Source organism: Poecilia reticulata, chromosome 5 (genome assembly GCF_904066995.2).
Source record: "Poecilia reticulata chromosome 5, P_reticulata-male-v2, whole genome shotgun sequence".
NCBI classification, from domain to species: Eukaryota; Metazoa; Chordata; class Actinopteri; order Cyprinodontiformes; family Poeciliidae; genus Poecilia; species Poecilia reticulata.
The window spans coordinates 8,380,321-8,406,377 of record NC_088834.1 but is presented as its reverse complement, the minus strand read 5'-3'; the positions used below and the strand labels follow the sequence as shown (position 1 = coordinate 8,406,377).

Below are 26,057 nucleotides of genomic sequence, written 5' to 3'. Positions count from 1 at the left end.
ATAGAATTTTCTTCAATAGCTTTCAGGTCATGTGAAGTATTAACTCAAAATCACTTTGAAATAATTATACTAGTTTGTACAGATGAGGCACAGTCATTTGGTTCCACTTTAATCCTTTTGTATTTTTTTAGCAATTTTCTTTGTCAAAATTTAGTATGTTTCTGCAATAGCTTCCAGGTCTTGTGATTATTGATTAAAAATCAGTGTGAAATTGTTCTACCATTCTGTATAGATGAGGCACACTCATTTATATTCAATTTGAGTCCTTTTTATAATTTGTAGGTATTTTTATATTAGCTTCTAGGTCAATCAATCCAATTTTATCTGTACAGCACATTTCAGCAGCAAGGCATTTCAAAGTGCTTTACATAATAAAAACATGAAAACAGAGTCATGCAACATAGAATAAACAAAACATTACATAAATCAAGAGCTATCATTAAATTTGTAAATGATTATGTTTCAAATACAACTCTGAGCTGAACAGGCAGGTTTTTAGTAGAGATTTAAAGGATGTCAGTGTTTCAGATGTTTTACAGTTTTCTGGAAGTTTGTTCAAAATTTGTGGTGCATGGAAGCTGAATGCTGCTTCTTCTCATTTGGTTCTGGTTCTGGATGCAGAGCAGAACCAGAAGACCTGAGGGGTCTGGAAGGTTGATACAACAGCAGATCTTTAATGTATTGTGGTGCTAAACCGTTCAGTGATTTATAAACTAACAACAGTATTTTAATGTCTATTCTATGAGCCAGTGTAGGGACTTTAAAACTGAAGTTATGTGCTCTATCTTCCTGGTTTTAGTGAGAACACGAGCAGGAGTTCTCACTAAATTGTGATCCAATTACTCAAAATCAGTGTAAAATTGTTTTAGTAGACTGGAGAGATGAGGTACGCTCATTTTTAATTCATTTTTGACTGATTTTATTATTTTTTAGGCAATTTTATATTTAAAAATATATATATTTCCTATTTTCTCTTCACCTCTCTGTAGGCTGGCACCTTATTGTGATGAAAGGGTTTGAGTGTCGAAGTGACTCTAGGAGTTATGCTGTCAGTGTCTTCATACCCTCTGTAGGGTCACCCAAGTGTAGAGGTCCTAGGTGATGAACCAGACAAACAACTGCCCAAAGACCCTTTATGCAGAGTATAATCAATGGATGCAGGGTCCCCTTGGCTGGACGCAGGTCACCAGGGCACCTCTTTGAAATGCCTTGTTGTTGAAATGTGATATATAAATAAAATTTTATTAGATTTTTTGATTTGGGGGTTTTCTGTCCGAGGTCACATTTTGCGCAACCAGGGTTTTGAAGGGATCCATTTTGGTGGCCTTGAGATCACGCCTCTGCTTTTGGCAGATGATGTGGCCCTTCTGGTTTCATCAGGTCATGATCTACAGCTTTACTGGAGCAGTAGTAAAGCTGTAGATGTGTGAAGCGGCCAGGAGGAGGATCAGTACCTACAGATTCAAGTCCATGGTCTTGAGCTCGAAAAGGGTAGAGTGCCTTATTTCTGTCAGGGAAGATTGTCCTGACCCAAGTGGAGGAGTTTAAGCATCTTAGGATCTTGTTCATTGTTGGAGTTCATTTATTTCTGTCTCTGTTCACCACCCATGTCCGTTAACCAGTTTCAGGACCCGACCAGAGCCACTTATTGTAAATGACCTTGAGAAATAATGAGATTTGGTTACATATAAAAATAAGCTTTAATGCTAAAAAATGATAAAATTTCACAATCCATGCATATCATCCAAATGGAACATCATGCTTCTTAGGTTACATTCATCGTCCAGCTCTGGGGCCAAGTGACAAGAAGCCAAGTGAGACAAAGATTGTAGCAAGTTTAGCTTTTCATTCATCTCTGCAATCTGGACCCTCCCTAAAGGGTACTCTAATCAGTTTCAGTCTGTTTACATATGACTGCCAGCAGTCACATATATGTATGCTGCAGCGTGTTAAGCAGATGAAAGAGGCTTAAAGAGATGGAGGAAAATACAGAATCCATAACATCAAGAATGAGGGAAAATGGAACAGGAGATCAATAGATGGATTGGCGCAACGTCTGCAGTAAAGTGGGCGCTGGACCAGTCTGTCGTGGTGAAGAGACAGCTGGATCAAAAAGGAAGGTCTCTATTTGCCAGTCGATCTACGTCCCTACCTTCATCTATGACATAGGTTTAAGGGTCTTGACTGAAAGAACAAAATCACAAACACAAGCAGCCAAAATTATTTTTTTCCATACGTTGTCTGGGTTCTCCCTTAGTGATGGGATGAGAAGCTCAGTCATCCAGGAGGGACTCAGAGTAGAGCCGCTGATTTTTCACTTCGAGAGGAGCCAGCTGAGGTGGGTCAGGCATCAGATTACGATGCCTCCTTGACGCCTCCCTAGTGAGGTCTTTTGGACACCTACCAGGAGGAGGCCACAGGAAGACCAGGACATGCTGGAGGGACTATGTCTCTCGGCTGGCCTGGGAACGCCTTGGGATCCCCCTGGAGGAGCTGGAAAAAGTGGCTGGGAGAGGGAAGTCTGGGCCTCTGCTGACCCCGCAACACGACTGCGGACAAGGGGAAGATGATTGATTGATTGATTGATTGATTGATTGATTGATTGATTGATTGATTGATTGATTGATTTAATGATTTAATGATTGATTGATTTTTCTTCAATAGCTTATGGGTCATGAGACCCATGAGTTAATTGGGTCTTATTAACTCAAAGTCAATGTGAACTTATACTACCACCTAGATAGGTGGTGCACTCATTTTTATTCCATTTATCCCTTTTTATTGCTTGTCAGTGGGTCACATGAAATTTAAGCTATTAAACACCAATCATATTTTTTAATTTGTAGATTTAAATTATGTAAAAAATTTTAAAAAGATCTAAAATGGTTGAAAAATGATGGTGCCTGCCTCATCTCTAATGATTTGTAAAACAATTTCAAAGTGGTTTTGAACAAATAGGACACGTCTTGGAAGCTATTACAAAAACATACTAAATTTTGGCAAAATTTAGTATGGTTTGTTTTGGAGCAATGTGTGTGTGTGGGGGGGGATGGTGAACTCTGGATGACCTAAAAAATAATTTTTAATATCTCAGAAACCAAAACTGCACAAACGAACATTTTAACGGCACAAACCTGCACAAACGGAGCACTAACTATTCAGACTATTTGCTGAATTTTTTTGACGTGGGTGGGGTGTCAGCTTCACACAGCTGCGGAAGCTGCAAGAAGACGCCGGAGGAACCGTATCTGATGGGGAAACGCGGATTGACGTAACACCGGAACCGCAAGCAAGTGCATATAACTCGAGTTGCTGCAGCTGGTCCGTAGGATGGAGATCTGCTCCGTTAGATGAACTTCTTTTAATTGTTCTAAATACTCAAACAACAATGGTGCTTCTTTTACTCTTGAGTGTCTGCGTCTTGACTTATACTGGACAAACGTTTGGTGATAAAAACGGTAAGAAAAACGGAGTAGCTGATAGACCGTTAAGACTAGAAGTAGTGGTCACGTCTGTCGTGTCGCGTCTGGTTTTATCTGTGTTAAAAGACACATTATTAAACAGAGATTTAATAAAATGCATCGTCCTCCACAGTTGAAGTCCTGTTATAAGATATAGATGTTTTTCTGTTTCTATCTATACTGGATGTATACCGCTGCATGTATTTTAAAAAGAAATCGTGGGTGCTGCGTCATTTGGCCTGCATCAAAGGATTTGAGTTTTTGTGTAAGTACTTATAGTGTTGAGCTTCCAACAGTACAGGTAATTCATCAGTGAGAATTTACAGAAGCCTATCGTTTGCGTATTGTATGAATTATGTTTTAAAAAATTATTAATTCATATATTTACATTTTCTTTACTGTTATTTTCATATTTACAAATAGTTTGGAAAGCCAAAAATATAACACTGAATACACAGGAAAAATGATGAAAGTATTATAGCACTGTAACGCTACCTAGTAACATTTGTTTTAGGATCCTCGGTTGTTTCAGTTTGTTTTGGGTTTCTATTTTTACTTTAGTTTCTTCTAGTGATTCTAGTTATGTTTATTTCTTGTGTCTAGTCCTTAATTGCTCAAGTTTTAATATGTTTCTTTGTCTAGTTATTTCGTTTCGTAGTTCGTAGTATGCTCTCCCTCGCCCCATGTTCTTCTTTCTCTCTCACCCCTGTCTATCTTTTCTCTCTCCCCTCATACTGCGACCTGTTAACTGATCAGCTCAAGCCTTGTTCAAGCATTCACTCTCACCTCACCTTTTTCATTCACTCTTCGCTGGTTCTTTCTGGTACTTTCCTGTTTTATCCTGTTTACTCCCCGTACCATAAGTTTTATTGAGTAACTCCATTTGATAAATTCCTCATAAATATTGATTTATTGTAGTGCCTCTCAAAACACGTTGTGTTATTATAACTTAAGTTGCCTTATATACTAAAACTAAAAATCTGGCTGCAGTGTAAACACGGCCTATGTGTTCCTTTAAATGAGCAATCAAAGCTTTAGTTCCCTCATTCTGGCGTTCACAGTACCATAAGGCTGCAGTACCAGTGTGGCGGTAAAGCGCCTTTGTAGCGGCATATCCAGAAAACACCTGTTTACAACTAACTTCAACACATTTAAAAGTAGGCTACAACAAAGTTCATTGTGATGCAGTCTGCATGCAATGAAAAACATAATCTTTCAAGAGCTAAACCGATTCTCCACTGCTGTGGTGTTGCTATATTGAAATAGTGAAAATGAGCATACATCAGTCATAGCTCAGTTTCAGCTCTCCCTTTAATTTATCGGTCTCTTCTTGACAAACAGCATATTTTGTCACATACGTAGTCAGAGCTCCCCTTCTGTCCTTTTATGTAATAACAGAAATAGAATGGATATTTAAAAGCTACACACCGTGTTTTATAAGCAAAATATATCCAAAGGAGAAGTAAAATATGCTGTAATAAAAGTCACAAAGCAAAGGGAAGCTGATAAATCACACCTTTGACCGTTATAAGCTTTACAAAATGTTTCCGTTAAAGAAAACACTGAAAGAGTGCTTTACGGTAGTAAATATTTTTTTATGAGAAACAATGTACAAATGACTGTTTTAAAATATTCTAAAATTATTTTCTAGTTACTTTATTTTTCCTGTCACAATTTTACTGTTTAACACCATTAAATATATGGATTTTTTTCACTGTGTATGTCTGATACACTCAATAGTCATCTATGTACTGAAATTTTGAGGTGCATTCAGTGAAAAGAAAAGGTCTATGAGAGTTTTGGGGTTCTCCTGTGCGACTTAACACTTAGTCAGACTGAACTTTTCAATCTCACAAACTGTTGTCTTGGTCTGGTCATTGATCTAGAGTAAACAATTATTGAGGGCTCCAGCTGTCATCTAGAGTTTCTATCTGTCTGGATAATGTTAAATTCATCATAGAAATAAAAAAGATCCTCACAGTGCTGCCTGCTCTGTCCAGCTGACAGTGGATTTATGGAATCAGGCTTCATGATGGTGCTTCAAACTCTACATAAATAAGCAATTTACTGCAAATAGTAGGCAGGATCTTCATAATGTGGGGTCTGAAAGCAACATATTTGTTGTTATTAATGGGAGGCGTTTGCTTATATGAGGCCATGCCAGCAATAAACGTTTCAGTATAGTTTGTACTGTGTTGTTATTGTTTTTCAAAAAGTATATAAAACCTGCACTTTCTGTAAAGGATAGGTAACCCTTTCTTTTGCAATCCGCAGAAAATTTTGGTTATTTCTCTGACTTTGATTGATCTACAGGTGGAAAGCTTGCATGTTACCTGTTTTTTTACTTTACAAGATTTCCAAAGAACAGTACCACAGTACAGTAACTTTCCTCTCTTGCTCTCAGTGGCGGATGCTTTTATCCCTCTTAATTGGGAACTGAGAGGTATTGCTGAGACTTGAGAGAAGATTGAAATTTTAAATATCCTCGACCTGCGTCTGAATTGTCATTCACATTTTCCTAGATCACACCATCATATCGGACTTTTTGCCTGGAACACTGGCAAAAAGTCTGATATGATGGATTTTATCCATCATATTGGAAGACAGTTCTCTTAGACAGAAACTATTCAAATAGAATGACATCCATTGCGAGATATAAATCAACATTATTTCATATGTTGGATGTTAAAAATGTAGGAGCTTTTTTATGATTTTTTTTTGTATTTTAGAAACATTATAGGAATATTATGCATTACCTGATGTAGCTTCCATGATGTATTTAGTCATAAAGAATCCAGTTAAATCTACCAACAAACTCAACATTTTTAAAGTTTGATTTGTATGATATGTAATATCTTGTTCATCTCCCACCTGTTTATCTTGTCAAAATGTGATTTGTTTCATAGTTCCATGTGTTAATGCAGCAGCAGGCAGTGACGCCATCTTGAACTGTAAGCTCCCTGTCAACACACATCAAATATTCGACTGGAAGAAAACTGATACCTCACCAGCACAGGAGGTGTTTTATATGAACGTGGCAGTCATTACAACAATGGAAAAACTGGCCAAGATGAAGATTTCAAAAATCGTGTTGATTTCTTCGAAGATCAGCTCCAGTTTGGCAATGCATCCATACGTATCAAAAACACAAAGCTGACTGACAGTGGAATCTACAGTTGTACATTTCCAATGCTTCAGCCAAGACCGATGTTCTACATGAAGCTTGTTGTTCGTAAGTACAAAACGTTTTGCCCAATCTTGAAAGAAAGTTGAAAACCACCCGATAGCACCTATGGTTATCATTTTTCACACACAACTAATTAACTCATTTAACAACGTTTTTCTTTCACATCAGAGATTAGGATCAAATTTCTTTCACTGTTAATTTCTGTTAATAAATAAAGCTATTTGTCATTGTATTAGAAAGCAGTGTGTAGATGGCATTACTTGACTTTATAGTTTAATAAGAAGATTAATTTAAATATGAAAGTTAGTTATCCTAAAATTTTAGGAACATAGAAAAAGAACATTCTTATGAGAATTCAAATATTAATATTAAATTACTTAATGCTTAAATTAATTTGATTAAAAGCTTTCCATCACAATAAATCTGAGAGTGTCATAGAAGACTTATTGAAACTTTAATAGAAAGCATTTTGAAGTTTATCACATAGGTTTTGACAAAACTTATACAGCTCAAAATATGAGCTGCATGATATTAGTAAAAAAATAACTAAAATATTATTTTTGAAGGTTAATGTCATAAGAACTGTTGAGATTAAATTAATTTTCTTAATTTAAATTCTCTTGTCATTCCCAATGTCTTGTCAGTTTTCACCTAAATCAAATGTGAACAACATTTCTGAACTTCTATTTATCTCTTTATGTTGATGCAAAGATTATATTGCATGAACAAATGTGTAACATGCTTTCTGTTTCCCCTTCAGATTGTATCTTAACCTCTTAGAGCTGAATAGTTATGCATATTTGGAGCTTCATTACTGATGGCTTGTGCTTTCTTCAAATTGCGTACCTTATTTTAGAATAAAAATTGTTATAGCTAGTAAAGCAAGCTTGCAAGGGCTTTATGCAATGGTTCAAATTCATCATTAGACTAATGGGCCTAATAGACTTATTTAAATGAATTAGGTCAAATATATTCATATTTTACTCCTTTTAACACTTATTAAAAGCTTGTAAGGTAGTAATAAATTGCAGTAACTTGTCTAATAATGCTCATCAAGTTGAAATTCAGAGAGTAATGTTGCTGTTTGGTTCTCCACCTTTTTACTACATTTTGATTCAGTGAGGGATAGGGGCTGATATTTTAAAAATGTAACACAGAGCCCTACCAGCAGATGGCCACAGCCAAAAAATAAAGAAAGAAATTAAGTCTCAACACCAACTCGTTCCCTATCCCAAACCAAGCATTCCAGAATGACCCTTTCTGTTATACTTAACTCTGACTATTTTTTTCCACACATTTTATTATGGTTGAATTCTATGTGTTATAAAGGGAAATTAATTTATCATTTATTTTACTTAGTTATAAGTCAAATGCCCCAAAATATTAAACATATTTCAACTTCCATTAACCTTAAATACAATATATTTTTTTGTTGTCGTTGTTGTTGAAAACTGTTATTTGAGGTTGACTTTCAATTTGAATGAACCAGCTATCTATAAAACAAACAAATGTAATTTGTGAAGTGTTGTTCTTTTCTGATTGGCCGACGAAGGTAAAGGTCTGCTAAGTTTGGTAAATATGCTTGATTTCTTTGTTAATCTTTAGCGTAAATCCTTCTAACATTCGAGGAACATTCGCTTTATTGGCGAAATAATTTCTTAACGCCGTTAAATTGTTAATATAAATTTTGTGGATCTCTACATTTGTCCAGTCTACGTTGTCCTGCATTCTGTGGAACCAAAGTCAGTTTGACTTCTGCTTCAGTTTATATGTGACACTTATCGAAATAAAGAAGACATTGTTTATGTGAAAAGTCTGTGTTTACATACTTTTTAACTACAACAGGATTGTTGGTTTGCAATATTTTAATAGAAAGTCATATCTCCAAGGTGTCTAGTGCGTTTGGAGAAATGCATTTTTGCTTCACAAACGAACCTGTGAGTACACAGCCCATGAATGTAAAAAAAAACGTTTGTAAATGTTTTTACAATGTTTTTGTTTAAATATTGGGTCGCATATAACCTTCGTGTTTTATGAGGTTAAAGGACAGAACCAACGACCCGGAAATAGAAGACAGTGAGTAATTTTTCAGAATCTTTACCAAATACAAAGCGGAACTATTGTGGAACTAAGTGCATGCAATTGTAGCGTACTATAAATATAGAATGTCAGGGATTTTAAATCGTTCTAAAACAGAAAATATATCATCCTAACCTATTTAAAGTAATGACATAGCTGGGTTTTTTTTATTCTCGTCCGTTATTGAGAAAATCTGTTTACACAAATATAGCTACCGTAATTTGGTTTGAAGTTAGATCTATGAATATAGAATTTGGAGAGTATACGTAGCAGGTTAGTAACAGAACATGGGAATTTCATTGAAGTTAATGTCGACGTAGTAAAATTTAGAGAAAACGATCAGAAAAAAACCAAGAAATTTTGCTGTACTAAATCATGTAGTACGAACATCACGCAATGTAGATTATTAAAATGGATTAATATAATGGATTATTTCTGTTAATCCAGCTTCAAATCTTCATATACTTAAAGTAGTTGGTCGCAAGGGAGTTAAAAAATAAAATAAAGAATACCGAAAAAAGACGAGAAAAGTGGATCTACAATCTTTGGCTAAAACAGGAGGTGCGGAAACTAACAATGCCAGAGTTTGCAGCGACCGCTTTCTAACGGGATCACATCATTTAAATAGTTTTCTTCAGATATTTTGATTGGACAGTTAGTTTGAAAGACAAGCATTCATTTGAACCATGTTTTGATGGGGTTTCTGTAGATTGCTGCAAATGGTTGACCTACATTATGCAGTATGACTCAACATTAACATACAACTCCAGCATGAACATGGGTTTACAGAAGCTAAATAAATTCCTTACAAGTACATCCAAGCACAAAGAAATAATATTAGGTTGTTGTTTACGTTAGCAATAGCATTGCTATCATAGACAAATGACTTAAAATAACAAGTCACTACTCATGCAGGCAGAAACAAGTCGATAGCCATTTAATGCTTCTTTTGATCCAGCCTGAACCAAAATAATTGTATCTTACTTTTCAATATTAAGATAAGGACCAGTAGCTTTAGAGAATAATTCTAAAAGAATTGCAGAAGAAATCTATGAGTTGCCTTTTAAAACCAATGTTATGTCATCAGCAAGTTTACATATTATCCTGATGGTGATAAAAATGCCCTGTAAATTGCTTGATTTATATGGGGACAAAGCAATTGAGCAACAAGAAGAAAAATGTATAATGAAATTGGACAGCCTTATTTGATGCCTCGTTGCTCATCAAATTTGCCTGACAACCCATGTTTAAAATGGCATGTAAAATTGACTTTTTGAGCTTTTCATCATGTTTTAACGTTTTAAAAGTTTCCAACTTGGGACTTGGCTGTCTTTTCTTGAGACTTGACTGGGGACTTTAGGATAAAGACTTGAGACTTACTTGAGACTTGCAAAACACTGACTTGGTCCCACCTCCTTAAAATTATGACAGTATAATGTGAGACAGATAATCTGTGAAAAATTGATTATCTCTGCCCTATCCCTGTATGGTCCTGCTGTCATTTGAACAAATACACTGCTCAGTGTTGATAGCATGGCGACTGATGACAGCGGATAGTTTTCCTTTAACAGTAGGTTGTTTCTCTGGCATCAGCACATTAAGCAGCGTATATCCAAAGTTAATGGACATTGCCTACAACGCTCTTCCTGGCTTTGATAGGTTGTTTTTGACCAGAAGGTTGTTTTTGACTAGAAGCATTATTCAGATATATTGCAATAGTAATAGTTCATGGGGAGATGGAGGATTTAGATTTTTTTCACAGATAATCTGTTTTATACTACACTGTTACAACATGGTGAAAGTTTTAACAAATAATAATTGTTAAATTGTAAAGGTTACAGACTAGCTTTAATTATTTACTGTAGCACCAATATGACCATCTGAGCATAGACTAGAGTCAAAGTTACCAATTAAAAGCAAAGTTTTTTTTAGCTTTGGGAGTTAAAGCAAACAGTCAAGGTCCATCATAATGCACCTGCTGATATACACTCATATTCAACAGTTGCAATAAAAAGGAGCTTACTTAGGAGCATAGATTATAGAACTCAGAAAATGGGCCATATATCCCCAGTAAATCATTATTTTTCAGCCATCAGAAAGAGTTTAGAATTTATTTAAACTATAATGAGGCATATGTATACAGTGTATTGAACACAACGCAATTTTTCACAGTAAACATATTTTTAAAGAGGCCATTGACATTACATTTTCACCAGGCCTCATTTCAGAAAGCAGGGTTAACAAGCTCTGAGTTGAAGACATATAATAAACCTTTGACTAAGACCCCTTCTCTGTTGTTCAATCTAGATGCCTACCCACCTCCAGAAAGAGTCTTGCGGTTAAAAACATTCTCCATTTATGGATGGTGGAGTCATTTATACTCATTTGAACCTTCAAAGCAGCAGAACATTTTCTGTACTCTTCCCCAGATTAGTGCCTCTATCTCAGAGGTGTACAAACAAATTATTTGACTTCAGGCTTGACTTGTGCTCTGACATGCTCTGTCAACTGTGGGATCTTAACGAAATCTAGACTTTTTCAAGTCCTGTCCATTTGACAAACTTCTCTCAAATTTAACAGCGGTGGACTCCCAACTAAACCATAGAAACGTCTCAAGGATGATTGGTGGAAAGGGAATGCACTTGAGCTCAATTTTGAACTTGATGTAAATATTTTGTGAAATATTATGCCTAGATGGAGGATGTTATGTGCAAAGTTTGGAGACTAAAAAAAAATCATAAGATCCATTTGAAATAAAAATTTAAAAAAAAAGGATACAAGTCACTTTGGCTATAACCTAACAATATATAGGAATAGAGAATTCATAGCTAGAAAGCTGTGAATACGTTCTGTGAATACATGATCAAAAAATTAGGACGTTTTAGTTACCATATTTGTTAACTGAGATGTTTCAAAACAAAAATTATTGTAACAATTTTTAAGCCCCTTCAGTTTCTGTGTTGCTAGTCTTTTGCATGAAAAAGACATATTTAATTTCTAACCTTTTGTTTTTCTTGCTGCATTTGTTTATTTCATGTGTATAGGTACAAAGCCGACTATAAGGATTGTTAAAGATGAAAATGGTGCGAAGCGGGTGGAGTGTAAAGTTCGTGGTCCTTCTACACAACTTAATAATTCTGTAATGGAGTTACAGAATAGTAAGAACATCAATGTTGCTGCTGAAACCCCTAAAAAATATCAGGATGGAAACTACTTTGCCATTAGCCTTGAAGCTGTTGTCACCACGAAAGGCCACTACCACTGTGTTGTGAAACAAGAAGAAAGCTGCTATCAAATTTCTTCAGACGAGACCTTGGTGGATTTGCTTTCTGGTGAGTTTCCTCTCTACAATTTCAATTTTAAAATGAGGTCTGACTGAGTTTTAAACCAATTTTAGTCCAATTTTTTATCTTTATGTTGTATTTGAAAAAATCTTTACTTCAGTAAATTAGTGCCCACGCCTACAGTTTCAATGTTCTTAGAAAGTGTAATCGCTGAGCATGGGAAGCCAATATGGCCTTTCCAACACAGCACACGTACAGTTCATTTGAACCACTAGTTAATTGTAGAGAGACACTTGTTGAATTGCAATGTCTTTATGATGGTAAGTTTGATGATACGTTTGTGGTGACCTCAGCTCAAAGATAATTTATCTTTTGACATTTAACAGAAAACAGATACCATGAAAGATCAAAACAGATCTTATAAAAGAAAACAGATCTTTTGAAAGATCAAAACAGATCTTTCAAAAGATCTTTCATAAAATTTGTTATTAAAGATGAAAACAAATCTCATCAGTACATCTAAATTACTTTAAAGATACTGATTGGTTTGTTTTTTATGTAAATAATTTATATACATTTGAAACCAGATATTTACAAATATCAAATAAAAATGTGCATGCACATTTTTCTCATGGTATGAGGTCAAATCTGTCTTAGCTTAGCTAGAATTATCCAAATGATTTCCTTTTGCTAACATTTTTTAGATTTGTTTGTAACTTGCTTCAAATTCAAAAGCTTACAAACATTTGCTCAGTATCGGGATAAGAGACTTTTAACTGAATGATTTGAGCCAAACACTTTGGATATCCTTCTACAAACTTCTCACAATAGTTTGCTGGAGTTTTGACCCATTCCTCCTCACAGAACTGATGGAACTGAGTTCATTTTGCAGGCTGACTAATTCACACACACACCTTTTCAGATCTTCCCATAACTTCTCCATAGGATTGAGATCAGGGCTTTGCAATAGCCACACTTAAGTGTTCCTGGGTGTTGCTCCTTTGTTTTGTTTGTATTACATGTCCATCTGCTAGGTGGCACTTTTATGGCAGGAGCATATGTTCTTGGGTTTGTACTCTTCTGCTCTGGTTATCTGTTTGGGTGATGAACATGGCGGAATAAAGTTGAGCAAATAGACAAGAGAAGTTATTTTACTGACTAACATTGGTAGCAGAGGATGGTTAGTAACTACAGAGTTGTGCCAATGTTTGAAGAAGGAAAGCCTCACGAAAGCTGGAAGGATGAAGTCAACATTTAGACGATAGTTACAGATTTGGAGAAGAAAAAGCAAGCTCTTTCCGTTGCCTGGCACTGTCTGGAAGAGCGCGGGACATGGCGATGGAAATTCCGGTAGACAATCTAAATGATGACACTGGAATGACCACATTGTTCGCTAAACTAGATTATTTTTCTTAAAAGAGGAAAAGGACAAAATATATGAGGGTACTCGGATTTTGACCGAATCATAAAAGAAGTTGACATGTTGATGGTGGACTATATTATTGATTTCGGGCAGTGTTACTCGCACATTAAAAAATACAACATGGAGCTACCTGACGCAGTTTTGGAAACACTTTTTAACACCTTGTAAAACAAATGTTCAGGTGAACCGCAGCAGTCTGTTATATTTATAAGCAGAATAACAGTAAATGTTCACATCTATTGATTTTATTTAATTTTTTCATTCACAACATAATTACATAATTTTTAGGTATGTAATTAGGTTAAATAAATAATAAATATTAAAGGTTAAAATAAAAAATGGAATTCAGAAAAATAAAAGCTGATAAAGTGGAATTTGGGAAAAAATAAAATGGAATTTGGAAAATTCCAATAAAATGGGGTGCATTTTATCGGGCCCTATGAAAACAGATTCATAGGGCCCGGTTAAAGTTTATTCTAATTTAACCTCCCTCTTTTTAATTCTCATCAGAAGGTTTTAACAGATTTGTGCATTTGACAGAAACCAGATTGTTTTATATCAAGGGAGAATACATATTTTACATATCAAAACATCAGAAACTTCCTCAGTCAGATTATACAAATTGTGTAAAAAAATAATCATTTCAGTTTCAGTCATCATTTTTGTAAAAAATTCCTGCTCATCACGCATTTGAGCAGTATGGTTTTGTGGACATGACTCATTGTAGTAATGGCACCTGCAGGAGCATCGTTAGCGTTAGCGGCTAATAGGCATTGTCCAAACCAGTAATGAATATCAATGGAGAAATCCTACAACCACTCAAATCTGACAATGCTCCATTTTTGTTTACAATTTGTGAAGGAGGAAGTTGCGCTGGTCTTCTTTGAAGCTTGGTGTCGATTCCTTCAATAGTTCTTGGAGCAGGGGATTAGTTGGGTTTTTCAGTTAGTTTGGATTGCTTCACACAGTGCAGTGTGAATGCAAACCACTCCAGCTGATATTGTAACAAATGTTGCAATTTTCGTTCAAGTCTACCTGATGATCAGATGTGAAAACACCCTAAGAAATTTCTCAAACGTGCACGGAAGAATCAAGGTAACATTCCAGGTATGTTTTGATGAGGAAAAACAGAACAGGATTTTTTTGTGTCAATGGATAACTTCTCATCATAACGTAATTAAGCTCAATACAGCTCATGAAAACCCAAAATCCCTGTCTCAAAAAATTAGCATATCATGAAAAGGTTCTCTGTACGAGCAATGAACCTCATCATCTGAATCAACAAAGTAACTCTAAACACCTACAAAAGATTCCTGAGGCTTTTAAAAACTCCCTGGCTGGTTCATTACTCAAAACCGCAATCATGGGTAAGACTGCTGACCTGACTGCTGTCCAGAAGGTCATCATTGACACCCTCAAGCAAGAGGGTAAGACACATAAAGAAATTTCTGAACGAATAGGCTGTTCCCAGAGTGCTGTATCAAGGCACCTCAGTGGGAAGGAAAAAGTGTGGCAGAAAACGCTGCACAACGAGAAGAGGTGTCCGAACCCTGAGGAAGATTGTGGAGAAGGGACGATTCCAGGCCTTGGGGAAAGCAGTGGACTGAGTCTGGAGTAGAAACATCCAGAGCCACCGTGCACAGGTGTGTGCAGAAAATGGGCTACAGGTGCCGTATTCCCCAGGTCAAGCCACTTTTGAACCAGAAACAGCGGCAGAAGCGCCTGACCTGGGCTACAGAGAAGCAGCACTGGACTGTTGCTCAGTGGTCCAAAGTACTTTTCGGATGAAAGCAAATTTTGCATGTCATTCGGAAATCAAGGTGCCAGAGTCTGGAGGAAGATGGGGAGAAGGAAATGCCAAAATGCCAGAAGTCCATTTCAAGTACCCACAGTCAGTGATGGTCTGGGAGCCATGTCAGCTGCTGGTGTTGGTCCACTGTGTTTTATCAAGGGCAGGGTCAATGCAGCAGCTATCAGGAGATTTTGGAGCACTTCATGCTTCCATCTGCTGAAAAGCTTTATGGAGATGAAGATTTCATTTTCAGCACAACCTGGCACCTGCTCACAGTGCTAAAACCACTGGTATTACTGACCATTGTGTTACTGTGCTCAATTGGCCTGCCAACTCTCCTGACCTGAACCCCATAGAGAATCTGTGGGATATTGTGAAGAGAAAGTTGAGAGACCAAGATCCAAAACTCTGGATGAGCTTAAGGCTCACACCTCAGCAGTGCCACAGGCTGATTGCCTCCATGCCATGTCGCCTTGAAGGCTGCAAAAGGATTCCTGACCAAGTATTGAGTTCATAACTGAACATAATTATTTGAAGGTTGACTTTTTTGGTATTAAAACACATTTCTTTTATTGGTCGGATGAAATATGCTAATTTTTTGAGACGGGGATTTTGGGTTTTCATGAGCTGTATGCCAAAATCATCAGTATTAAAACAATATAAGACCTGAAATATTTCAGTTGGTGTACAATGAATCTAAAATATATGACAGTTTAATTTTTATCATTACATTATGGAAAATAATGAACTTCATCACAATATGCTAATTTTTTAGAAGGACCTGTATTTACATTAAAATTCAAAAAGTCTTTATTTGCTTAAAAATTTTCAAAACTAAACTGGAGGACAAAAGAAGTTCCAAACATACAGTAACAACATACCCATCGGTAAAAGTCTTGTTAAGCCTGTTAATGATATATGGGGTTCTGGATCAGGAAAGAGTGCAGCTTAAAGAGTGCTTTCTGTTTACATACAAACCAGGCCTCTTGTTCCTGTCTGGCAGGATATAGAGGTTCTTGAAGCAATTCAGAAATGATTTCACTGATGCTCTTTCATATTTTAGACCAGATTTATACCTATTTAGCACTAGTCTTCTGGCACCTGAAGAGAAACCAACATTGTGGATTACCTCAACAGCAATTTGTTAGACCCACCCACCAGTGACATGTTGGAGTCCAGCTAAATATATCATCTAATAAGACACCCAAAATGTGATCTCATGGACTCATTGTAAATCAACACTCAGTAGTTATTTTGATATTGTGTGGAAGTTGATTTCTTAGGGGGCGTTTACACGACAAACGATCCAACAAAAACGGCACTTTTGTTCCGTTTTTGTTGGATCGTTTACACGATAACGTTCTGATTACGATCTGTGTTTACACAGTAACGGTGCACATCGAAAACGTGCAATGCTCTCGCTGCGCCTAGTTGGTGCTAGGTTCTTTGAAACTTTGAAAGTGCGCATGTGTTTAAAAAAAGTTGTACTTGAAGGCATGTGGATTTCCGTGAGAGAACACGCATTGTGTGTGTGTCTGATTAGGCGCATGCAGTTGGAAAAAGTGGGATAACTTTGCCGAAAAACCTTGATTGAGCTTTCACGGTGTCTGTAGCGGCCCGGACTGGAAGCTGTTTATTGTTTTTACCTTGGAATAGCCAACAGTCTATTATTCCTATATCAATTTGATAAAATAGGAGTTCCCGCACTTCCCATATCCGTGTCCTCTGTTACCTTTTTCAGCAGTTAAAACAGTTTTATCCGTCGCTAAGAAGTCGTAACCTGTTTTTCCGAGCCGCCTTCAAACGCAACATGAACGCTGAGACGCTTGCGCTGGGTTTACACCTGTGAGGCAGCGGGAGACCTGCTGCTGCTGCTGCTGCTGCTGCTGCTGCGCAGGTGTGTTAGAATCATGGCAGCAAACCAGCAAAACGTAAATAACTTGGCACAGTTTTGCCCCCAAACTAACCGACTGAGTTTAGTAAAGCTGTTGGATGCAGGTGATGTTAGCTAAAAGATGACTAGCTAATATCAACACAGCACGTTAAGCTTGTTAACAAGTAGCCTGTAGGCTGCTGGTGTTGTTGTTCATAGCCCCCCCCCCCCCCCCCCCCAAAATAAGTCGATGCCCTCCTGTTAAACTCTTCTGGAGCCGGGGCTGGTCCATAGTTCTCTAGATAATAGCGCTGAATAAGCAGCCTGTATTTTGCCACCTGGGCGGTGCGGAGCGGTGAAGAGACGCTGAGGGAACCGTATCTGATGGGGAAACAGTAACACCAGCATTGTGAGTAGTTTCTTCTTCTGTGGATTGTAGGAAGCAGCTATGTTTTGCGTCATACTATGCATGAGCTGGGGATTCTCTGGAAGAAAAGATCCGTTTTCTAGGTTTACACGACAACGGAAAACGTTACGTTTCAGAAATATCGCACTCTGGAACCCGTTTTCAATCTGTGCCGTTGTTAGAGAAAACATTCGGTGGTTTCGTGTAAATGCGCACTACAAACGCAACAAAACTCTTCTGTTTTCCCCCGAAATCGTTGTCGTGTAAACGGGGCCTAACTTTAAACATGAATTGTACAGTTTTAAGTGTTACAAGGTCCCAGAATTTCAGTATTTTTTATTTAAAAAATAACAAATTTGTATGTTCCCAATATCTCATTTTATGTAGTATTCGGATTGATTTTTTTTTTTTTTGTAGGACATATATTGGCTGTAAATTTGCTTTGTATGAATTGCCCCAAACTTCCACACAATGTGTCACATATGGTACAATTAAAATAAACAAAGATTTGTAGTCCAGGATAAATCTTATTCCCCTCAGAATAGCAACACTTTTGGCTAGTTTTGATTTTACTTGGCAGATCAGGAGAGCTGGTTGTACCAGAACATATTACTAAAACCGGTAAATGAACTGTAAAAATATACATAAATACTTGAAGTTAAGTAATATTGAACATCTTTTCAGTCCCTCCAAGATTTTGCTATTGTTTTAGGGATTTTTTGCAATATAAATCTAAGTGTTTTTGGTACTAAGTTAGAAATATTTGCTCTTATGTATGATGGAAAATGCGACTTTTTATTATTTGCCGTATCATTATGGATTATAAATCAACTAAGGCTCAGGCAGATGTTTAGTAGAAGTAAAAAATTCATCCACCTGCAAGTGGGAGAAAATAGTCACTTAAAGCCAATATTTTTCACCATTTTTGCCAAAAATCTGCAATAAACTCATAATTATGTATTCACTTGAAAAAGTGCAGGGATTTGTTGATTTTGCACGAATTTCCACAATAATTCATGAGAAACTGGAGGGACTGATTATTGTAGTTTGGCAGTAAACATATAAAATCTCCTTTGATTTGATTGATAATAGTTAAGCACACTGTTAAGTGACTATGTTAGAATTCTATTTATTGAGGTTTCCCCGTAGAGGCTAGAGGGCCTAATAAAAGCCATGACAGGCCAGATTGGCCGCTGGGCCTTAAGTTTGACACATGTGATCTACAGGTTTCAGGTACATTGATGATGTATTTATTACTATAGAATTTGACAGAGTGTCCCCATCCTGTAAGTTGAAGTCATTTATTTGTTCTGCTAACTAAGACATTAGTTGAGTCTGAATCTGCTCAGTTTTAGTATCATCAAGCTATGCTGAGATTAGACATAGAAGAAACACAGAGGGAAGAAATAGAACATGAATTTCTAGCTACCTATTCTGAGTTTATGTATAAAGTGATGTTGACCCTCTCAAGAGGCAGAAGGAACACAAAGTTGTCTATTCAGCACTGAGCTGCTTGGCCAAGAAATATCTTTGTGAGCCTGCCACCATCTCTCCTTCTGAAAGAAGTTTCACTGTGAATGTTCTGCCAGTCTTGACCAGGATGCTCCTTGCAACAAAGATTTTTAATCTCATTGGGATTTTCCTGGTGAAATAAATGTTAATAAATAAATAAGTTGCAATGGGAACAGACCTCAACCCAAACCTGGCCAAGCTGAATAAAAACTGCTTCAAAGGACTAGAGCGAGTGACTGAATTACATCTAAACTTGCACATAATTAAAAAAATAATAATAACATTGTATATTGCCATTCAGCTTAAAGATGTTGAGATATTTTTGGTGCAAATCATCCAGCCCTATTCTGTATGTTAGGTAAGGTCTTGTTCTACTGGTACATTGTGAGAGTAACATTATCCTCTTGTAATGTGTTTCAGGTTCTAGCAAAGGGTTAATTCATGGGGGTTTACTTGGAGTTGGAGTTCTCATTTCCATTGCCTTTGCAACTGTACTCTAATATTTTCTGTGGAGGCGCAAAAGATCTTCAGGTAAGTTTGGATGTTTCAATTTGTTTTGGTATGCATAATGAGCTGTATATTTAGCCATCAGTCGCTCTAACGCAAGTAAAAAAAAATGCTGACAATTTTTCCCTGCACCTCAGTGATGCGACAAAACAAAATGTATTTGTTGTAAAGCAAGTTTAACTTTTAGCTAAGTCCTTTTTTAATATAGAAAGGCTTTTTTAAATCTTGTATTGTTTTGGTTCTATTCACTGTTTAAATGATTAAAATCAGATTTTTGATTTAAAAAAAAACAATCTTTCATTTCAATCTGAAAGTTTGATTGATGTATCAATGAAGCTTATAAACTAAAATAATGTCCTGCATTACTTTTTGCCACTGCTGCTGGTACTGGAAAAGTGTAAAAACCTATATTTTGAGAGTTAATTTTAGCTGTCTGTCATTTTAATTTCATAAATGACTTTACTGTTGAACAAGTCATTATTGAATAACAATAATTAGTTTTATTCCTTTAACTGCTGTGTCTGAACTCAGTACTAAACCTGTGTTTAACCTGTTTAGCCTGGGTTTGCTGATGTTGCTGCAACATTGCTAGTGGATGAAGACTATTTTGGATTTTATCTAATCAAATTTTACTTTACTAAATAGAATAATTAGAATTAGAATAGAATAAGCCTTAAATTCTCAATTTCAGTAATCCAAAGAATTTGATTTTAAGTTAAATATATTCTTTGCACAGCAAATTTGTAAGTGTTCCATCAACTCCTACAGAGTTAAATTTTACACTTTTAAGGTGTCTATAGGTCCACACTGGATGGTGTAGAAGTTACACTTTTTAAAGTGTTATTTGTGACAGTTGAATCAACACTCACAGTCGTTGAAATCAAATACACTTCAGCGTTAATTTACCCAAAACTAGTGTATATTGTCAAAAGTTAACACTATAAATGTGTGTAAAGAATAGAACATAGAAATCTGACTTTTAAAATTCTTCTGGCAGGGTGTGCTGTGGTGACGCAGGGGTTAAGCACAGCTCACATATGAAGGCTCTAGTTTTCAATGCGGCTGTCGTGGGTTCGCTTCCCAGTCTTCCCCCCCTCTCATTACCCACCCTTCTGTCAATTCACTCCAAAATAAAAGCCAGTAGAGCAAATAAAACCTTTGTTCCCCCAGAAACTACTGGCCATCAATAATCTCCAAATTCATTTTAAGACATTAGATGCTACAAAAACACCAGCACCATTCGCAGAATATAATCTACTTTTATTTCAAAACATCAAACAGCATTGACAGCAATATACAACAAAGGTCATACTTTCATGGTACTTTGCACTGAAGGTGAAGCTTTGAAAGTTTATTGGAAGCAGCCATGGGTGGTCTTGTGGTCACCGATAGTGAAGTGTCTTTGGTGCTGCTCTTTTTTTCCACCAATATGGAGGAAGACTTCCAGCCTGGAAGGAAAAACAAGAAATATAGCAGAAACATTAGGATAATAAATATTTTTAAAAGTAGCGTGAGCAAAACTAATCTGACTCACCTGTGTGTGTCACTGTCATAGTCATTCAAATTACTCTGCCCACCTGGTTTACAAGATAAAGCATAAACAGGTCAGAAATAATTACTAAAGAAATTAGTCAGCTTATAGAAAAAAATTGGACAGCATTAAAAGTCGTGCCAACCTGTCTGAAGAAATGTGTTGAAGTCTTCATAACAGGCTTCAGTCACCAGCATGACAAAGAAAAAACATTTTGGCAGTTTTTAGATGTGCCACAGGTACAAAACACCAGAGTCAAATGGCTCAATTGCCTCCTCACTGTGTAGATATGTTCTCCAGAGTCCTGCTAATCACCTAATTATTGTATTCAGGTGTGGTGCAGCAGCGGCACATCTAACTGTTGCAGGACAGTGGCCCTCCAGGACTGGAGTTTGACACCTGTGGCTTAGATCAAGCCAACGGTCCAGCACAGCCACTCCCCCATTTGGCAGTCTACAGCCAAAAACTTAAAGAAAATGACCCCGCAGCTAAATAATGCTAATTCAAATGGCCTCCAGATTTTCCTGACAGTTTCAATGTTAGGTTAAGATAATAAACAGTCCAAACAAATAAATGTACATTAAGCGAACTGTGTATATGAATCAATACTCGTGTAAACGTAAAAATAATGCATCCATAAGAAATAGTCAAAAACATGATAATTTTAACTTGTTACAACAAGCTCCAGACAAGACGCCATACTGCTGCCTCTGCTCCTCAGGCAAACATGTGACGCAGTAGCGGAATAAGACGCCGGGGGGCGGGGCTAATGACCGGGCCCAAATAATAAAGCTCATGATAATTTAACTTTACAACATAGACATGCCCGCAACAGCGGAGCTAACAGGTTTCACCACCACAGAGAGCGACTATGTCATTTTGAAGTCCATCTGACATGAAGTACAATAAACCAAGAGAAGAAGAGAAACAAGAGGCTACTGGTTTTTACCCAGAATGCACCTGGAGAAAATAAGGACGATTAATTTGTAGTTTTGTGTGTCATAAAGTCAAATATAAGAGTGAAAATAAAGCCAGTCATTTGGCACAACATTTTATTCAATATTTTATACCCACTATGTCACTAAAATCAGTCAGTCTGGTAAAGTTTTTAGCAACCAGGAGTCAACAATGAGGCACCCTACTATAGAAGCTATCTAAATCAACACCAGACTGAGTGTTGAATTAGAAATCAATGTTGGACTGGACTAACTCTGTGGAACACTTTAGGGAACACTCATGAAGTAACACTGTATTCTTAACATTCCACACTTGCACTGGAAATCTGACACTTCTGAATTTGCTGTGTGCTTTTCTTGTATGTGTGATTAATGGTGTCATTAATCCTATCTTGACAGGTGACAGGACTAAAGACACCGCAATCTCTGAGGGTGAACGGCATATGTCAGAAGCCATAGAGATTTTGTAAATTAACTAATGATGCATGAGATATGGCTTAATTGATATGTGATGTTTCTCAATGAGAAGAATTGATATTCATTTTATATCATTGAATGTTTAAAAGTTATACACGAAGATAAATTCTCTCCAAAGTGTTTTAAGACATTTAAAAAGTCTGCCAGGCATTACTATCACATAAAGATTTTATTAACACTTAAGTAATCAACAGTTGTACATGTGTGACTTAATAGGAATTACCTCAACCAAAATTCATTTTGCTTTTTGATTAAAGATTTCAGGTTTATTAACCAAATCAAGATGCAATCCCTCTTTTTCTTTTGATACTGATACTGTTTCTTCGAGGCTCTGTGGCCTCTATGTTCTAATTTTGTAAAAGTAATAAGTACTCCACAATTTCTAATTAGTAATAACATCTAAATGTTCCTGTTCTGTTAGTTTTCCTGGATTCTAAGTTTGTTCTAATTCCTTTTCTGGGCAGCAAATATAGGAGTTTCTCTGCATAACAATATAAAAAAGTGATCTAGTAAAAAGTAAAGTAAGTATTCTTTGGGCATTCTAAGTATATTCTAAATTTGTAAATTTGATGTGAGTTAGAGTTGGGGGTTAGTGAACGTCACAGAATACAGCTATACAGTATGTATATTGTATACATATAGCTATATTTTGTGTGTATTTTGTCTGTGTATTTTTTTAAAAAGCCGCTTTTTACTTTTTTATATAAAATGTTTTGTTGCATTTTCTCATCTGCATTTTATTATTTAAATCTTTGCTTTTATGAGATGCTCAATAGTTTATTTCCATCCATCCATCCATCCATTTTCTTCCGCTTATCCGGGGTCGGGTCGCGGGGGCAGCAGCTTCAGAAGGGAGGCCCAGACTTCCCTCTCCCCAGCCACTTCTTCCAGCTCCTCCGGGGGAATCCCAAGGCGTTCCCAGGCCAGCCGAGAGACGTAATCCCTCCAGCGTGTCCTGGGTCTTCCCCGAGGCCTCCTCCCGGTGGGACGTGCCCGGAACACCTCACCAGGGAGGCGTCCAGGAGGCATCCTTACCAGATGCCCGAGCCACCTCAACTGGCTCCTCTCGACGTGGAGGAGCAGCGGCTCTACTCTGAGTCCCTCCCGGATGACCGAGCTTCTCACCCTATCTCTAAGGGAGAGCCCAGCCACCCTGCGGAGGAAACCCATTTCGGCCGCTTGTACCCGTGATCTCGTTCTTTCGGTCATGACCCAAAGCTCATGACCATAGATGAGGGTGGGAACGTAGATCGACCGGTAAATCGAGAGCTTCGCTTTTTGGCTCAGCTCTCTCTTCACCACGACGGACCGGTACAGCGCCCACTTCACAGTAGACGCTGCCCCAATCCGCCTGTCGATCTCCCGCTCCCTTCTTCCCTCATTCGTGAACAAGATCCCCAGATACTTAAACTCCTCCACTTGAGGCAGGACGACCCCCCTGACCCGGAGAAGGCACTCTACCCTTTTCCGGCTCAAGACCATGGCCTCGGATTTGGAGGCACTGAGTTTATTTCATTTTTTATTTTTTCAAATTCAGTAACTTGCATAATATTGAAATAATGCTGATATTTTTGCTAAGTGTTTCATGACCTCTGGACTTCAGGTTAAGGTCTAAAAGGATGTGGTCTCCATGAGTAGAGGCCAATTAGCTTATGAGAATGGCCTTACTGTGAACCACATATCCTAATAAAACCTGGGAAGATATCCCATTATTGTCATCAGTATGAATGCATATGAATCCAATTTATGGACTGCTTTTTATTTTTATTTGAAGTGATTTCCTTTGAGTGTTAACATGTAATAACACAGTTGATGCTTTTGTCTTTCATCTTTCATTTCCCTATTTTGACATCTGTGATTTTTCATTTTTTTTAATTTTGCTATTTTTCTGTAAACCACAAGTACTGCTTTAACATTCCAAAAATAAACCAATGTAGTTGGTTTTTAGTTGATTGCATTTTGTTTTGGGGCCAAGCTGAAGAAATACTGCATCAAAGGACTGAAACAACTGGCTGCACAGCTGAATTACATCTAAACTTCTATGCAACTGTGAGTTTAATAAACAGCAGTAACAGTATTATGTGTGGGTTTGTGTGAGTTAAAAGAAAGGGATAATTAAAACCTTTAATAAAATATTAGCTGAATATCCTAAAGGAAAAGTTTTAAGTTAAATCACCATTAATCACATTGCCATATGACATGATTTAACAAATCGTGTTTTTTTTCTCCAGTAGGTGGCGCCTCAAACAAAATAAATTGAACCTTAGAACTAATAATCTCAAACCAAATGCTTGTAAACTTGAGGAGGGAGATAATCTAATTTTTGCTGAAGCCTGTATGTAAAAGCTTGCAGCCTTGCTGCCTTTAGGGCAGTGGTTCCCAAATTTATTCTCCTGGGCCCCCCCAGTGGTTTCCAAACATTTTCTGATTAAAAATAGCTGTCTAGTTGAACGACTTGTGCGAGCGGGGGAGGGTAGTTCTGTAGTTCTGACATTTTATAGTTGAGTACAAAATAAATATAATGATTATAAACTTATACTGATGGTTTGAAGGATCCAAAAACTCAAGCAACTAGTGTAGTGATTCCTGAATTAAAGATTAAGAATGTCAAAAGAATATATCATTTTTTGATTAAATATACAATAGAATTATGAGCTATATTGTTGGCTTTAGAATGGGTGGAGGATACTAGTGTAAGTAAAATAAGTTTGTAGTGATTTATTATCAACATTGTCAATTATTTAAAAGGGAAGTACAAACAATCAAAACATTGTATAAGATTATGTTTGTTCATAACAAACTGTATGAGAAAAACAAAAATAATAATAATAGTAATAATCTGGACTCTTTCATGTAGGTGTTTCAGAAAATGAAAGTTGGCTAAGGAGATTATTAAAAAATAATTTTCTAAGTTATTGATAAAGTTATCTAAATCTGAAGGCAAACGTTTAGCTTGTTAAGAAAGAAAGAAGTTATGGAAAATGAAATAAATGGAATACATTTATACAGGATGCAAAATACAGTTGATATAAGAATTAGAGGAATAAACAGGAGGGAAGAAATTATAAGTATAATAAGAACTGGTTATAGCTTTTTGAATGATTTTAATAAGGAACTAACTTGAAAATCTGGTTGCTCAATTTTCAGTTAAATAGTAATGAAGAGAAAAGGAACGATATTTCGTTTTTTGAAAAATACATGGTCCCAGTAGGATAATTTGAGAAAAGGTAATGAGCAATAAAGTCCGAGAGATGGCAGTAATGATGGTCAGGTTAACATTGATGAAAAAAATCTGAAGGAGGAGGAGGCGGCGGCGGCAACAACTTTATGGGCCCTTCCGGCGTGAGAAGAGGGAGCGGCTGGCCGAAATTAGTATTCCTGAATCGGATCGACCTTGAGCTAGACGCCGTTTACTCCGCGGAGCGCGAATATCCAATGTCCGACTTAAAACTAACTTCACCGCGGTGAAATGTTTGCGTTTCTGCAGTGGTGGAAGCTGAAACCGAAAGTAAAAAATGGATCTGACGATTGTTCGTTAAATAGAACTATGCCCCGTTAAATAGGGTTCT

The 26,057-nt window shown here is 36.9% G+C and overlaps 1 long non-coding RNA gene across 1 annotated transcript; it reads left to right on the top strand.

The window, feature by feature from the left end:
* The first annotated feature begins 11,523 nt into the window (after nt 1–11,523).
* Nucleotides 11,524–24,495, top strand: LOC103464846 (uncharacterized). Its single transcript, XR_014087527.1, has 3 exons — nt 11,524–12,059; nt 19,438–19,548; nt 22,411–24,495. It is a non-coding gene; the product is annotated as an uncharacterized LOC103464846 (long non-coding RNA).
* Nucleotides 24,496–26,057: the final 1,562 nt, after the last annotated feature.